General features: G+C 44.1%; 1 long non-coding RNA gene across 1 annotated transcript; it reads right to left on the reverse strand.

Moving 5' to 3' along the window:
• Positions 1-4,252: 4,252 nt before the first annotated feature.
• On the reverse strand, positions 4,253-7,430 carry LOC147986091 (uncharacterized). The gene is made up of 2 exons (XR_015615176.1): positions 7,104-7,430; positions 4,253-4,537 (listed from the first exon to the last, which is right to left on the reverse strand). It is a non-coding gene; the product is annotated as an uncharacterized LOC147986091 (long non-coding RNA).
• Between the last annotated feature and the right edge of the window lie 7,147 nt (positions 7,431-14,577).

Raw genomic sequence — 14,577 nt, forward strand, 5'->3', positions numbered from 1 at the left:
TCAAAATAATCTAAGTGAAGCATGAGAGAACAATAGTTTCTATAAAACAAATCCACCACCGTGCCCTAAAAGATATAAGTGAAGCACATAGAGTATTCTAACAATTTCCGAATCATGTGTGTCTCTCTCAAAAGGTGTGTACAGCAAGGATGATTGTGGAAAACTAACAAATAAATACTCAAATAATACAAGACGCTCCAAGCAAAACACATATCATGTGGTAAATAAAAATATAGCTCCAAGTAAAGTTACCGATGGAAGTAGACGAAAGAGGGGATGCCTTCCGGGGCATCCCCAAGATTGGGCTTTTAGGTGTCCTTAGATTATCTTGGGGTGCCATGGGAATCCCCAAGCTTAGTCTCTTGCCACTCCTTGTTCCATAATCCATCAAATCTTTCACCCAAAACTTGAAAACTTCACAACACAAAACTTAAAGTAGAAAATCTCCTGAGCTCCGTTAGCGAAAGAAAACAAAACACTACTTCAAGGTACTGTAATGAACTCATTCTTTATTTATATTTGTGTTAAACCTACTGTATTCCAACTTCTCTATGGTTTATAAACTATTTTACTAGCCATAGGTTCATCAAAATAAGCAAACAACACACGAAAATCAGAATCTGTCAAAAACAGAACAGTCTGTAGTAATCTGTAGCTAACGCAAGTTCTGGAACCCCAAAAATTCTAAAATAAATTTCTGGACGTGAGGAATTTATATATTAATGATCTTCAAAAATAATTAACTAAATATCACTTTCCAAATAAAAATGGCAGCAATTCTCGTGAGCGCTAAAGTTTCTGTTTTTTACAGCAAGATTAAAAAGACTTTCCCCAAGTCTTCCCAACGGTTCTACTTGGCACAAACACTAATTAAACACAAAAAACACAACCAAAACAGAGGCTAGATAAATTATTTATTACTAAACAGGAGCAAAAAGGAAGGAATAAAAATAAAATTGGGTTGCCTCCCAACAAGCGCTATCGTTTAACGCCCCTAGCTAGGCATAAAAGCAATGATAGATCTAGGTATCTCCATAATAATAGGATAGATCATTAAAACTTATTTCATATTCTCTACGTTCAGCAGCAAGTTTTATTTGAGGCAAGCAAAACTAATCAAAAGGGCTAATTTAGTGGGACCAAAGTCCCCAAGATCAACTTTAGGAGGTATAGGTTCTTCCTTTGGCCCTTCGTATTGCACAACCAATTCATCATTATAAGCATTCTTTTGACAGAACTTTGTGAGCCTATACTCGAGAGAATATCCTAGCTCATTATTTCGAATAGCCAAATCATTATTAAGTTCAGAAATTCTATCAACTACAACATTGGTAGGAACCCTTTTTCTAAGATTTTCATTGAAAGCAACAAAGTCTAGAGATTGAGAACACATTATTTCTTCTTGATCAAAAAGGATAGCCTCTATGGAAGGACGGCCAGCGTCCACCCTATAATGCGCAAAGATTTCTTTGGCCTCTTTTATTATAAATCTAAACTCATGAGCCAAAAAGATAGTAGCGGCACACTTAACAGAAGAATGCTCAACATTAGAAAATTCTAGGAAAATCCTTTGTATGCAAGGATGCATGTGCATAAATTGTCTTTCAAGTTCAACTACAAGCATGGCGATAGCGTCCGCAAGACTACTAGTTCTATGAAGAATAGAACTACCCATAGAAGGCAAAGCACCGGCACAAGCAAATAAATCTTGGATAACTCCTTTTCCAATAATATTACCACTACCAATTCAGATTTTTTGGTATGTAAGATAGGGGGTTCTTCAGCAGGAGCATCAGAATTTTCCATGATATTATTATTGTCCATATCGACAATAATTACCCCAATTTCAGACATAACGGCAGAAAGTGCAAGGGGCAAAAAGGAGGATGGAGAGAGAGGGCGAATAAAACGGCAAGGGTGAAGTGGGGGAGAGGAAAACGAGAGGCAAATAATGTAATGCGGGAGATAAGGGTTTGTGATGGGTACTTGGTATATTGACTTCTGCGTAGACTCCCCGGCAATGGCGCCAGAAATCCTTCTTGCTACCTTTTGAGCACTGCGTTGGTTTTCCCTTGAAGAGGAAAGGGTGATGCAGCAAAGTAGCGTAAGTATTTCCCTCAGTTTTTGAGAACCAAGGTATCAATCCAGTAGGAGGCCACGCACGAGTCCCTCGCACCTACACAAACAAATAAAATCCTCGCAACCAACGCAATAAAGGGGTTGTCAATCCCTTCACGGTCACTTACGAAAGTGAGATCTGATAGATATGATAAAATAATATTTTTGGTACTTTTATGATAAAGATGCAAAGTAAAGAAACAAAAATAAATGGAAAAAGAAATACCTTGTTGATGGAAGATTAATATGATGGAAAATAGACCCGGGGGCCATAGGTTTCACTAGTGGCTTATCTCGAGAGCATAAGTATTACAGTGGGTAAACAAATTACTACTGAGCAATTGACAGAATTGAGCATAGTTATGAGAATATCTAGGTATGATCATGTATATAGGCATCATGTCCGAGACAAGTAGACCGACTCCTGCCTGCATCTACTACTATTACTCCACACATCGACCGCTACCAGCATGCATCTAGAGTATTAAGTTCAAAAGAACAGAGTAACGCTTTAAGCAAGATGACATGATGTAGAGGGATAAACTCATGCAATATGATATAAACCCCATCTTGTTATCCTCGATGGCAACAATACAAGACGTGCCTTGCTGCCCCTACTGTCACTGGGAAAGGACACCGCAAGATTGAACCCAAAGCTAAGCACTTCTCCCATTGCAAGAAAGATCAATCTAGTAGGCCAAACCAAACTGATAATTCGAAGAGACTTGCAAAGATAACCAATCATACATAAAAGAATTCAGAGAAGATTCAAATATTATTCATAGATAAACTTGATCATAAGCCCACAATTCATCGGTCTCAACAAACACACCGCAAAAGAAGATTACATCGAATAGATCTCCACAAGAGAGGGGGAGAACTTTGTATTGAGATCCAAAAGGAGAGAAGAAGCCATCTAGCTAATAACTATGGACCTGAAGGTCTGAAGTAAACTACTCACACTTCATCGGAGAGGCTATGGTGTTGATGTAGAAGCCCTCCGTGATCGATGCCCCCTCCGGTGGAGCTCCGGAAAAGGCCCCAAGATGGGATCTCACGGATACAGAAAGTTATGGCGGTGGAATTAGGGTTTTGGCTCCGTATCTGGTAGTTTGGGGGTACGTAGGTATATATACAAGGAAGAAGTACGTCGGTGGAGCAACGTGGGCCCCACGAGGGTGGAGGGCGCGCCTGGGGGGTAGGCGCGCCCCCCTGCCTCGTGCCTTCCTGGTTGCTTTCTTGACGTAGGGTCCAAGTCCTCTGGATCATGTTCGTTCCGAAAATCACGTTCCCGAAGGTTTCATTCTGTTTGGACTCCGTTTGATATTCTTTTTCTGCGAAACTCTGAAATAGGCAAAAAACAACAATTCTGGGCTGGGCTTCGGTTAATAGGTTAGTCCCAAAAATAATATAAAAGTGTATAATAAATCCCAATAATGTCCAAAACAGGATATAATATAGCATGGAACAATCAAAAATTATAGATACGTTGGAGACGTATCAATGCGTTGTTACCAAAATTGGTCCTACCAACAAAATTCACATCCATAGATTCATTATTATTCTCAATCAAGGTAGACAAAGTCATCTCATTAGGATCAGAAGAAACACTCTTATTAGCAAACAATTTCATAAGTTCATCCATCTTTCCACTCAAAACATTAATTTCTTCTATTGCATGCACCTTTTTACTAGTAGATCTTTCAGTGTGCCATTGAGAATAATTAACCATAATATTATCTAGGAGTTTGGTAGCTTATCCTAAAGTGATTTCCATAAAAGTGCCTCCCGCGGCCAAATCTAAAAGATTTCTAGAAGCAATTTTTTGTATGATCATCAAAAGATTCAAGGGATAATTAGTTTCATGCCCCTAGTTGTGTCCCACTCATCTGTTTTACCCCTAGTTTTAGAAACTCACCTGTTCTGTCCAAGCCACTTTGGGATTCTTTCGTTTTTGCCCTTCCGTCACGGTTCCGCTTGGTCAGCGCCGTTTGACCATATACGGGCTCCGTTATGGACACCAGATGCCCCTGGCTAGGACAAAAACCACTCGGGTGTGACGCCCCCGATTCAATCGTACACTAATCATACACGCAAACGTGTACGATCAAGATCAGGGACTCACGGGAAGATATCACAACACAACTCTACAAATAAAATAAGTCATACAAGCATCATATTACAAGCCAGGGGCCTCGAGGGCTCGAATACAAGAGCTCGATCATAGACGAGTCAGCGGAAGCAACAAAAATCTGAGTACAGACATAAGTAAACAAGTTTACCTTAAGAAGGCTAGCACAAACTGGGATACAGATCGAAAGAGGAGTAGGCCTCCTGCCTGGGACCTCCTAACTACTCCTCAAAGCCGAACTCCATGTAGAGTCATCCTCGGGATCCTCTGGCTCCTGGACTCCATTAACTAGTCGCAACAATCGGGTATAGGAAAGGGGAAAAGGGGGAGCAAAGCAACCGTGAGTACTCATCCAAAGTACTCGCAAGCAAGGAACTACACTACATATGTATGCATTGGTATCAAATGGAAAAGGGGTAACATATGTGGACTGAACTGCAGAATGCCGAAATAAGAGGGGGATAGCTAGTCCTTTCGAAGACTATGCTTCTGGTAACCTCCATCTTGCAGCAGGAGAAGAGAGTAGATGGTAAGTTCACCAAGTAACATCGCATAGCATAATCCTAACCGATGATCCTCCCCTCGTCGCCCTGTGAGAGAGAGATCACCGGTTGTATCTGGCACTTGGAAGGGTGTCTTTTATTAAGTATCCGGTTCTAGTTGTCATAAGGTCAAGGTACAACTCCAAGTCATCATGTTACCAAAGATCACAGCTATTTGAATAGATTAACTTCCCTGCAGGGGTGCACCACATTTCCCAACACGCTCGATCCCCTTTGTCCGGACACACTTTTCTGGGTCATGCCCAGCCTCGGAAGATCAACACGTCGCAGCCCTACCTAGGCACAATAGAGAGGTCAGCATGCCGGTCTAAATCCTATGGCGCAGGGGTCTGGGCCCATCGCCCTTTGCACACGTGCACGTTGTGAACGCGGCCGGAAGTAGAACTAGCCCCCTTAATACAAGAGCAGGCTTACGGTCCAATCCGGCGCGCGCCGCTCAGTCACTGACGTCACGAAGGCTTCGGCTGATACCATGACGTCGAGTGCCCATAACTATCCCCGCGTAGATGGTTAGTGCGTATAGGCCAGTGGCCAGACCCAGATCAAATACCAAGATCTCGTTAAGCGTGTTAAGTATCCGTTAACGCCGACCAGGGCCAGGCCCACCTCTCTCCAAGGTGGTCTCAACCTGCCCTGTCGCTCCGCCAAAAAGTAATAGTCGGGGGGCATCGGGAACCTAGGCCCACCTCTACCATGATGGAGCCACCTGCCCCTTCAGCCCCCATCTCCGAACAGTATCATAAGTAATGTAACAGTATAAAGTATATAGCATATGCTCGTGTTCACCTCCCGAAGTGATCACGACCCAGTAGTATAGCATGGAAGACGGACAAGAGTGTAGGGCCACTGATGGAACACTAGCTTCCTATACTAAGCATTAGGTTTGCAGGTAAAGGTAACAATAGTAGTAGCAAGGACAGGCTATGCATCAAGATAGGATTAACGGAAAGCAGTAACATGTTACACTACTCTAATGCAAGGAGTAGAGAGAGATTAGGCAATATCTGGTGATCAAGGGGGGGCTTGCCAGGTTGCTCTAGCAAGAGAGAGGGGTCGTCAACACCGTAGTCGTACTGGGTTGCAGCGGTGTCAGTCTTGGTGTCTAGCTAGAGAAGAGGGGGAAGAAACAATAAATATAATGCAAACAAATGCATGATGATGCATGACATGACAAAGCATGATGCTAGGTGTGCCCTAACACGGTATGAGGTGGTACCAGTGAAGGGGGAAATCATCCGGGAAAGTATTCCCGATGTTTTGCGTTTTTGGACAGATGAATCGGAGGGGAAAAGTTGCGTGTTCGCTATGCTAGGGATGGGTGGCGGACGAACGGGATGCGTAATCGGATTCGTCTCGTCGTTCTGAGCAACTTTCATGTGCAAAGTATTTTCATCCGAGCTACGGTTTATTTTATATGATTTTCTAAAGTTTTTAAATCATTTTTAGAATTTATTTAATTACTTAATTCCAACATTATCCAGAATAGTGCGAGATGACGTCCGCAGTGAACAGAGGTGTTGACTGGGTCGCGACGTGTGGGTCTCGCATGTCATAGGTACAATAACCTAATTATCCTATTAATCATTTTAATTAGTTAATTAGGTGACTAATGTTTAATTAGTTTAATTAAATAGGATTAATTAATTAAAAATTTTATTTACTTATTTATTTATTTATTTATTTTTAATTTCTCTGTTTTCATTCTCAGGGGGCGTGGGCCCCCCATGTCATTGGCCCTAGGGGCCAAACGGGCACGGGCGACGGGTGCTGGACGCCAGCCCGATACGGCGCTCACCCAGATCGACAGAGGGGGCCAGCCATTGGCGCAGCGAGGCCAACCGCCGGAGGCGGCAGTGGCTAGGCCACAGCGGGGCGGCGCCGGGGTGCGGGGCAGCAGCGGGCTGTGCCGGCGCAGGCGAGCAGAGGCGACGGAAGTAGGACGGCGCATGAGCAGCGGCGCGACGAGCTGGGGGCGGCGGGGGTAGGCACGCGCGGCGCAGGGCATGCGTGGCCATGGCAGCAGGCCTAAGCAGGAGGAGGCCGCGGTATCGGGCGCGGGGCGCGCGCGCTTCCGCGCGGGCAGGCGCGTCCAGATGCAGGGGCGCGTCACGCGGGTGAGCAAGGATGAATGGGGCATGGGCGCGATGACCATAGTAGGAGGAGGGGATGGCCACGACGTCGGACAGCGGGTGAGCATGAGCGGCGGCCGGAGCGCGAGCAGCAGAGGTGGGCGCGGGGGAGTGCACGTGCGTGCGCACGGGGACAGGGGAGGAGGAGGACTGGGGCCTCACCGTGATTAGTAGGGACGGGGCAACGGAGGTCGGGGTGGTCGACGGGGACGGCGCATCGCAGGGGAGGCAAGCCGGTGGGGTTGCTCCGGCGTCAGCGAGGTGGCCGCGGCGGCGGGCGTCGGGAGGGGGCGATGGGATCGGGCTCCTCCCGGTCCAGACGAGGGAGTGGGGGAGTGGGGTGTGGCGTCGTGGGAGGGGGGTGGGAGAGCGGTAGTGGGTTAGGGTTTCGGGATGAGGGAGTGTGGGTGGGTTCGGCCGGTTGGGCCTTTTGGGTTGGTCGGCCGGCTGCTGGGCCGGTTGGCCCAGGGGTTAGGGGGGTTTCCTTTTCTGTTGTTTTATTTTTTACTTTTTATTTATTTCTCTTTTCTGTTTTATTTCTAGTTTCTTTTTCATTTAGTTTTTATCTAATATTTAAATGATCCCTAATTTAGTAATACATTAAAAACCCCTAGAACAAAAGGTTTTACCCCAAAACTATTTAGTTTAGTATTTTGTTAATTATAAAAGTATTTAAATATTGGTTTTAGCTACTGTTTTATTCACCTAAGGATATTTAAAGATTTTATAAAAATGGGGGTTTCTTCACCATAATTACCTATGCATTATTTAGCACGTTTAGAGCATTTTAGTTCTAATGTTTGGAAACTTTTATTGTTTAAATTAAATTCAAATTTGAATTTGAATCAGTTTTGAAATAATGCGAGATTAACAGCAGTAACCATGTGACGTGGCATCATTAACGTGGGATTACTGTAGCCTAATTATCCGGGCGTCACATTTCTTATCCACTACAAGAAATCTCGTCCCGAGATTTAAGAGGGGAGTAAGGGGGAAAGTTCTGGTTACGATATTCTAACGGATCTTCTTGAAGAAGTTAATCCCTTTCGTTGATGTCTTCAATTCTTTATTCCAATGTATCATGATGAAGTTGTCTTCCTTCGGGAACTCCAACGTACTTACGAATAGGTAAGGGGCAGCTCGGCTACGACAGAATGTTTATGAGGGAAACAATATAGGGTTAACCCATGAATGATCATAAGATTATCTCCCGAGTTGAACATATAAAATACATCGAGAGTAAGGTACGAAGGTACAACGAGAGGTTCCAAGCAGATAGATAGCTGCTCAAAGTCTGAACCAGAGTGAGAAAGGGGTTCAGAGCAGCGAGAGTAAGTATTGCGTCTGATACCAGAATAGAGCACTAGGAAGGTGGCTCTTGAATTACCTACAAAACCAAGAGCAAAGGATAACTTTGTCAACAAGGTGTACATGAGAGTAAGGTTTGGATCCTGTGGAACTGTGGGTTATGGGCCCACCATGTGGGTTAAAGTAGGAAGGGCGGTGACATCTTGCACGGTCATGATAGTAAGGCATGTTAGAGAGTTGCTTGTAAGTTATGTCGGCAACAATGTCGATACCAAGGGCGAGGGACGAAGAGAACCATTTTCCTGCTCGTTGAACGAGGCGGACCATTGGGCAAAGTTCTCGTCCATCGGTGGCTACCGGAATGTCATCAACAATAGTAACAGGGTATCGCTGACATAATTGTACACCGAGGTGTTTACATAAGCAGGAGGATATTACTGCTTAGATCATATAGATCACCTAGTAAGGTTAAACAAAACAATGGAAAGGAAAAGGTGATCATCAGATTAAACAGAACAATGGAAAGGAAAATGTGCTTAAACACGTAATTCAAGGGTATATCCTTCCCAAGATCAGGCAGAGCACGATATCCATGACATGTTATAGTGTAGAAAACTCTTTTAGGTAAGGGGAGAGAAATTTCATGACATTACCCATACAGTGGTGTTTAGGTAATTGAGCAGGAAACATTTAGCATTGGGCTTCAAATGTACTCGTTGAAAATCAGAGTACCACAGACAAGCTTCGAGATAGCATTGACATGGTCTTCAAGCAAGGTCGGACTTTGGATAGTCAAAGGATTCATCAGGAACAACTTATAGAATAAGTTTTACAATTTCCTTATGTAAGAATGGATAACTTTGCTAAAAAGGAAGAACTATAACAATAGGTCCTCCGACCAGGTGTGCTAGGCATGACATCACCTTACCGGGTCATACGAAGACCAATGTCATAACTCCTGAAAATATGTTCCAACCATCATATCTGACCGAGATTCAGATCTGATTGGTGTCAGGATACCTCATACTTAGGATGCGTGAGAAGAAGGTGCAACACCTATTGTCGAGATGACATTGTAAGATTCTTAGGAAATGAACTATGGAAGAGAGTTTCAAAACAAGAGTTCATCATTAAACCAAGGAGAGAATGAGGGGTGGCTGATGAACTCAGCGACTGAATCATGATTTCCAAAGATGGATTACCACCAGTATTCGAACAAGGAGATAACATTTCTCAGATCAAAGATATAATGAGGAATGCTCAAGGAAAACATACACAGTTAGTCATTGATTGAAAGGGGCACCCGAAATATGGGCTTAGGTAGCATGATCCATGTTATAATGGTGATTCGATAACCAATGGTCTAAGAATGTTATCGACCATTAACTTCAAAGCAATAGGGTTGCTAGAAGTTTTGAAGTCAGACATCCTAGTTAAATTGTCGGTTTTCCTGGTTAGAAACAACACAGGGACCAAGAAATGAACAACCATGGTGAGAAGTATTTCATGTCAAGAATTCTCAAGAGGTGGAACAATTCTCACAAGATTTTTGACATATGAGATGGTAATACTCCAAGGTAAAGAAAAAATGTTGGGTAGCAAGGATCTCAAGGTATAACACGAAACACGAGCAAGTTTGTGCTAGACGGAAGTCAATAAAGTGGTCGATGATAACACAGATCATCGAGGGCAAGGATGGTATTTCTCATAATGAACTCAATTGACATCATGGAAGAGCTCAGAATGCCGATGATGATCACGACACAATTGTTGAGAGATTTCATGAAGATGTAATCAGTCGGCGATGACATCAAGCCAAGGAATGATGAAGCAAAAGGTTATTGAAACCAAGGATATGACACAAACTCGAAACCAAGCTCGCTGTTTAAGGCGAAATGGTATAATGAGGAGGATCGATGTAAGCTTAGCTCATCGTCGAAAGTTGTGCTCCGGGAATAAGGACCAGGTAGCACAGTTAAAATCATCACAATAATGATATATCCAAATAGGGTAGGAAGGACGTGATCGGGTACAAACTCATAAGAAAAGAAGATTTATAATAGTTGTTGAACCGAAGTGTGGACTCGGTTCAGTTATCGGTCTTTGAGTGTTTAATAACTCAGAGCCCGTGAAAAATTGGAATCAGTGAGAATGTAGTACTTGATGAAGAACTCATAAGAGGTTATGTAGTACTTGATATTATCGAGGTACCAGGGTGTAATACTCGACGGAAGATCAAAGTAAAGGTTGGACTGGTGTATTGATCCACAGTAGACAAGTGCTTAAACTTGCCCGTGAAATGGGGTCAAAGAAGAACATATGGTCGAAACCACGATTGCCAAGGATCAATTCACCGATACCAAAGGATATTATATCAACGAAATAATTATTATTACAAGAAGCTTCCATGATAAGATCTAGATCGTGTCCATGGGCATGAACACAAAGGTTCAAGGTCGACTCCCACTTCTTCAACGCATAACCTTTCATTTTACTTCTCGCTTTTGATGAAACTATAGTGTAGAAATTTTATCTGGCAAAACAACAGAAGAGTATGACTCGCGAAAACTTTCGGGTTCATACGGTTTGGGGAAGGCATAGGTTCAACCCATCAGGGCATCTTAGGAGCATATGCCACAAATTTCACGAATAATTCAACACAAGCTCGATAGCAAAGCATGCTTGAGAAATTAGAGGATACAATTTACCAAAGGTATTATGTATTCGAGGAAAGGCTCACAGGCTTATTGAATATGAAGGACGTTATCGGGTAAAATCCAACAAAGGATCTGGTGGTCCACAAGGGATCTGATGTAAGCATCGGTACTCAACCAGAGGAAGAAGAATGCAAGGAGATCAGATTATAAAAACAACTGACTAACTCAAAGCTCAAATGAAAAGGAATTATGATTTCCAAATCAAGGGATCAGAAGCAAATGCTCTGATTAAGGATGGATAAGCTGAATAGCCTTAGGGGTACAATCGATGGCAATTTGATTGGTCAAGATCCAACTCATGTTTAAAATGGCGTCTGAGCTGGAAGGATGAATTCTAGGATCTAGTTGAGGATTGCGAGCATTCACACTTAATGAATCAATGGGCTCAAAATGATAGTGGCAAAGGATGCCAATAAGATTACTATACTTATGGGATTAACCATAATGCAAGCAAGCAAGAATTACAAGAGCAATAAGCTGCTAAAGATTTTCGTAAGATTGAATATTATTTCGAATACCCTTCTGAAACACATGAACAACTGGGATGAGCGATACTCGGTAAGTGAGAGGAATTATCCGTAGGGGTATTCATGTGGCAAGAACTGCAAGGCGGTAGGCACAAATTATTCTCGGAACAATAGTGAAAATTCTGGGGTATCTTGTAATAACAAGATCAACGGGGAATGATTGTATGAATGGCAAGTGCGTGTGGTTATCCATAGGGGTTTATTGATGGAAGGGAATTGCAATAGCGATGGCACAAGTTCTCGGGATAACATCGGAGAGTATCTTTGGAATCCTTCGGTGCACCAAGCAATCATCTGGAGTGAGGGGCTCTCCGGGAGAAAGTGTTTTCAAGAATCTTAAGTTAATTTTTTAGCAAAATCATTTAACCCGAATAGAAGAGAGATCAGAGTCCCAGAGTATAGGTCGAGGAATAAAAGATACTAATACCACCCAATGGCAACATGGGCCCATGGGCCGCACAGCCATGTTAGTAAAACAGCTTTCACTGACTAGACTCGACTTCGTCCAAGGAGTGTGGAAGGGGGATTCCTACAGGCAGTCGGCTCTGATACCAACTTGTGACGCCCCCGATTCAATCATACACTAATCATACGCGCAAACGTGTACGATCAAGATCAGGGACTCACGGGAAGATATCACAACACAACTCTACAAATAAAATAAGTCATACAAGCATCATATTACAAGCCAGGGGCCTCGAGGGCTCGAATACAAGAGCTCGATCATAGACGAGTCAGCGGAAGCAACAAAAATCTAAGTATAGACATAAGTAAACAAGTTTGCCTTAAGAAGGCTAGCACAAACTGGGATACAGATCGAAAGAGGCGTAGGCCTCCTGCCTGGGACCTCCTAACTACTCCTCGAAGCCGAACTCCATGTAGAATCATCCTCGGGATCCTCTGGCTCCTAGACTCCATTAACTGGTCGCAACAATCGGGTATAGGAAAGGGGAAAAGGGGGAGCAAAGCAACCGTGAGTACTCATCCAAAGTACTCGCAAGCAAGGAACTACACTACATATGTATGCATTGGTATCAAATGGAAAAGGGGTAACATATGTGGACTGAACTGCAGAATGCCGGAATAAGAGGGGGATAGCTAGTCCTTTCGAAGACTACGCTTCTGGTAACCTCCATCTTGTAGCAGGAGAAGAGAGTAGATGGTAAGTTCACCAAGTAACATCGCATAGCATAATCCTAACCGATGATCCTCCCCTCGTCGCCCTGTGAGAGAGCGATCACCAGTTGTATCTGGCACTTGGAAGGGTGTGTTTTATTAAGTATCCGGTTCTAGTTGTCATAAGGTCAAGGTACAACTCCAAGTCGTCCTGTTACCGATGATCACGGCTATTCAAATAGATTAACTTCCCTGCAGGGGTGCACCACATCTCCCAACACGCTTGATCCCCTTTGTCCGGACACACTTTTCTAGGTCATGCCCGGCCTCGAAAGATCAACACGTCGCAGCCCTACCTAGGCCAACAGAGAGGTCAGCACGCCGGTCTAAATCCTATGGCGCAGGGGTCTGGGCCCATCGCCCTTTACACACCTGCACGTTGCGAACGCGTCCGGAAGCAGAACTAGTCCCCTTAATACAAGAGCAGGCTTACGGTCCAATCCGGCGCGCGCCGCTCAGTCGCTGACGTCGCGCAGGCTTCGGCTGATACCAAGACATCGAGTGCCCATAACTATCCCCGCATAGATGGTTAGTGCGTATAGGCCAGTGGCCAGACTCAGATCAAATACCAAGATCTCGTTAAGCGTGTTAAGTATCCGCGAACGCCGACCAGGGCCAGGCCCACCTCTCTCCTAGGTGGTCTCAACCTGCCCTGTCGCTCCGCCACAAAGTAACAGTCGGGGGCCATCGGGAACCCAGGCCCACCTCTACCGGGATGGAGCCACCTGCCCCTTCAGCCCCCATCTCCGAATAGTATCATAAGTAATGTAACAGTATAAAGTATATATCATGTGCCCGTGATCACCTCCCGAAGTGATCACGGCCCAGTAGTATAGCATGGCAGACAGACAAGAGTGTAGGGCCACTGATGGAACACTAGCATCCTATACTAAGCATTATGTTTGCAGGTAAAGGTAACAACATTAGTAGCAAGGACAGGCTATGCATCAGGATAGGATTAATGGAAAGGAGTAACATGTTACACTACTCTAATGCAAGCAGTAGAGAGCGATTAGGCGATATCTGGTGATCAAGGGGGGGGGGCTTGCCTGGTTGCTCTGGCAAGAGAGAGGGGTCGTCAACACCGTAGTCGTACTGGGTAGCAGCGGCATCGCTCTTGGTGTCTAGCGAGAGAAGAGGGGGGAGAAACAATAAATATAATGCAAATAAATGCATGACAATGCATGACATGACAAAGCATGATGCTAGGTGTGCCCTAACACGGTATGAGGTGGTACTGGTGAAGGGGGAAATCATCCGGGAAAGTATCCCCGGTGTTTCGCGTTTTCGGACAGATGAATCGGAGGGGAAAAGTTGCATGTTCGCTATGCTAGGGATGTGTGGCAGACGAACGGGATGCGTAACCGGATTCGTCTCGTCGTTCTGAGCAACTTTCATGTACAAAGTATTTTCATCCGAGCTACGGTTTATTTTATATGATTTTCTGAAGTTTTTAAATCATTTTTAGAATTTATTTAATTACTTAATTCTAACATTATCCAGAATAGTGCGAGATGACATCATCATGATGTCAGCATGATGTTAGCAGTCAACAAAGGTGTTGACTGGGTCACTGATGTGTGGGTCCCGCATGTCATAGGTACAATAACCTAATTAACCTATTAATCAGTTTAATTAGTTAATTTGGTAACTAATGTTTAATTAGTTTAATTAAACATGATTAATTAACTAATTAATTAATTAACATTTTTATTTACTTATTTATTTATTTTTAATTTCTCTTTTTTTCGTTCTCAGGGGGCGTGGGGCCCCCATGTCATTGGCCCTAGGGGCCAAACGGGCGCGGGCGACGGGCGCTGGGCGCCAGCCTGATACAGCACTCGCCCAGATCGACAGAGGGGGCCAGCCATAGGCGCAGCGAGGCCAACCGCCGGAGGCGGCAGTGGA

The sequence above is a fragment of the Triticum urartu genome, chromosome 2A, assembly GCF_056163025.1.
Source record: "Triticum urartu cultivar PI428250 chromosome 2A, HENAU_Tu73, whole genome shotgun sequence".
NCBI lineage: Eukaryota > Viridiplantae > Streptophyta > Magnoliopsida > Poales > Poaceae > Triticum > Triticum urartu.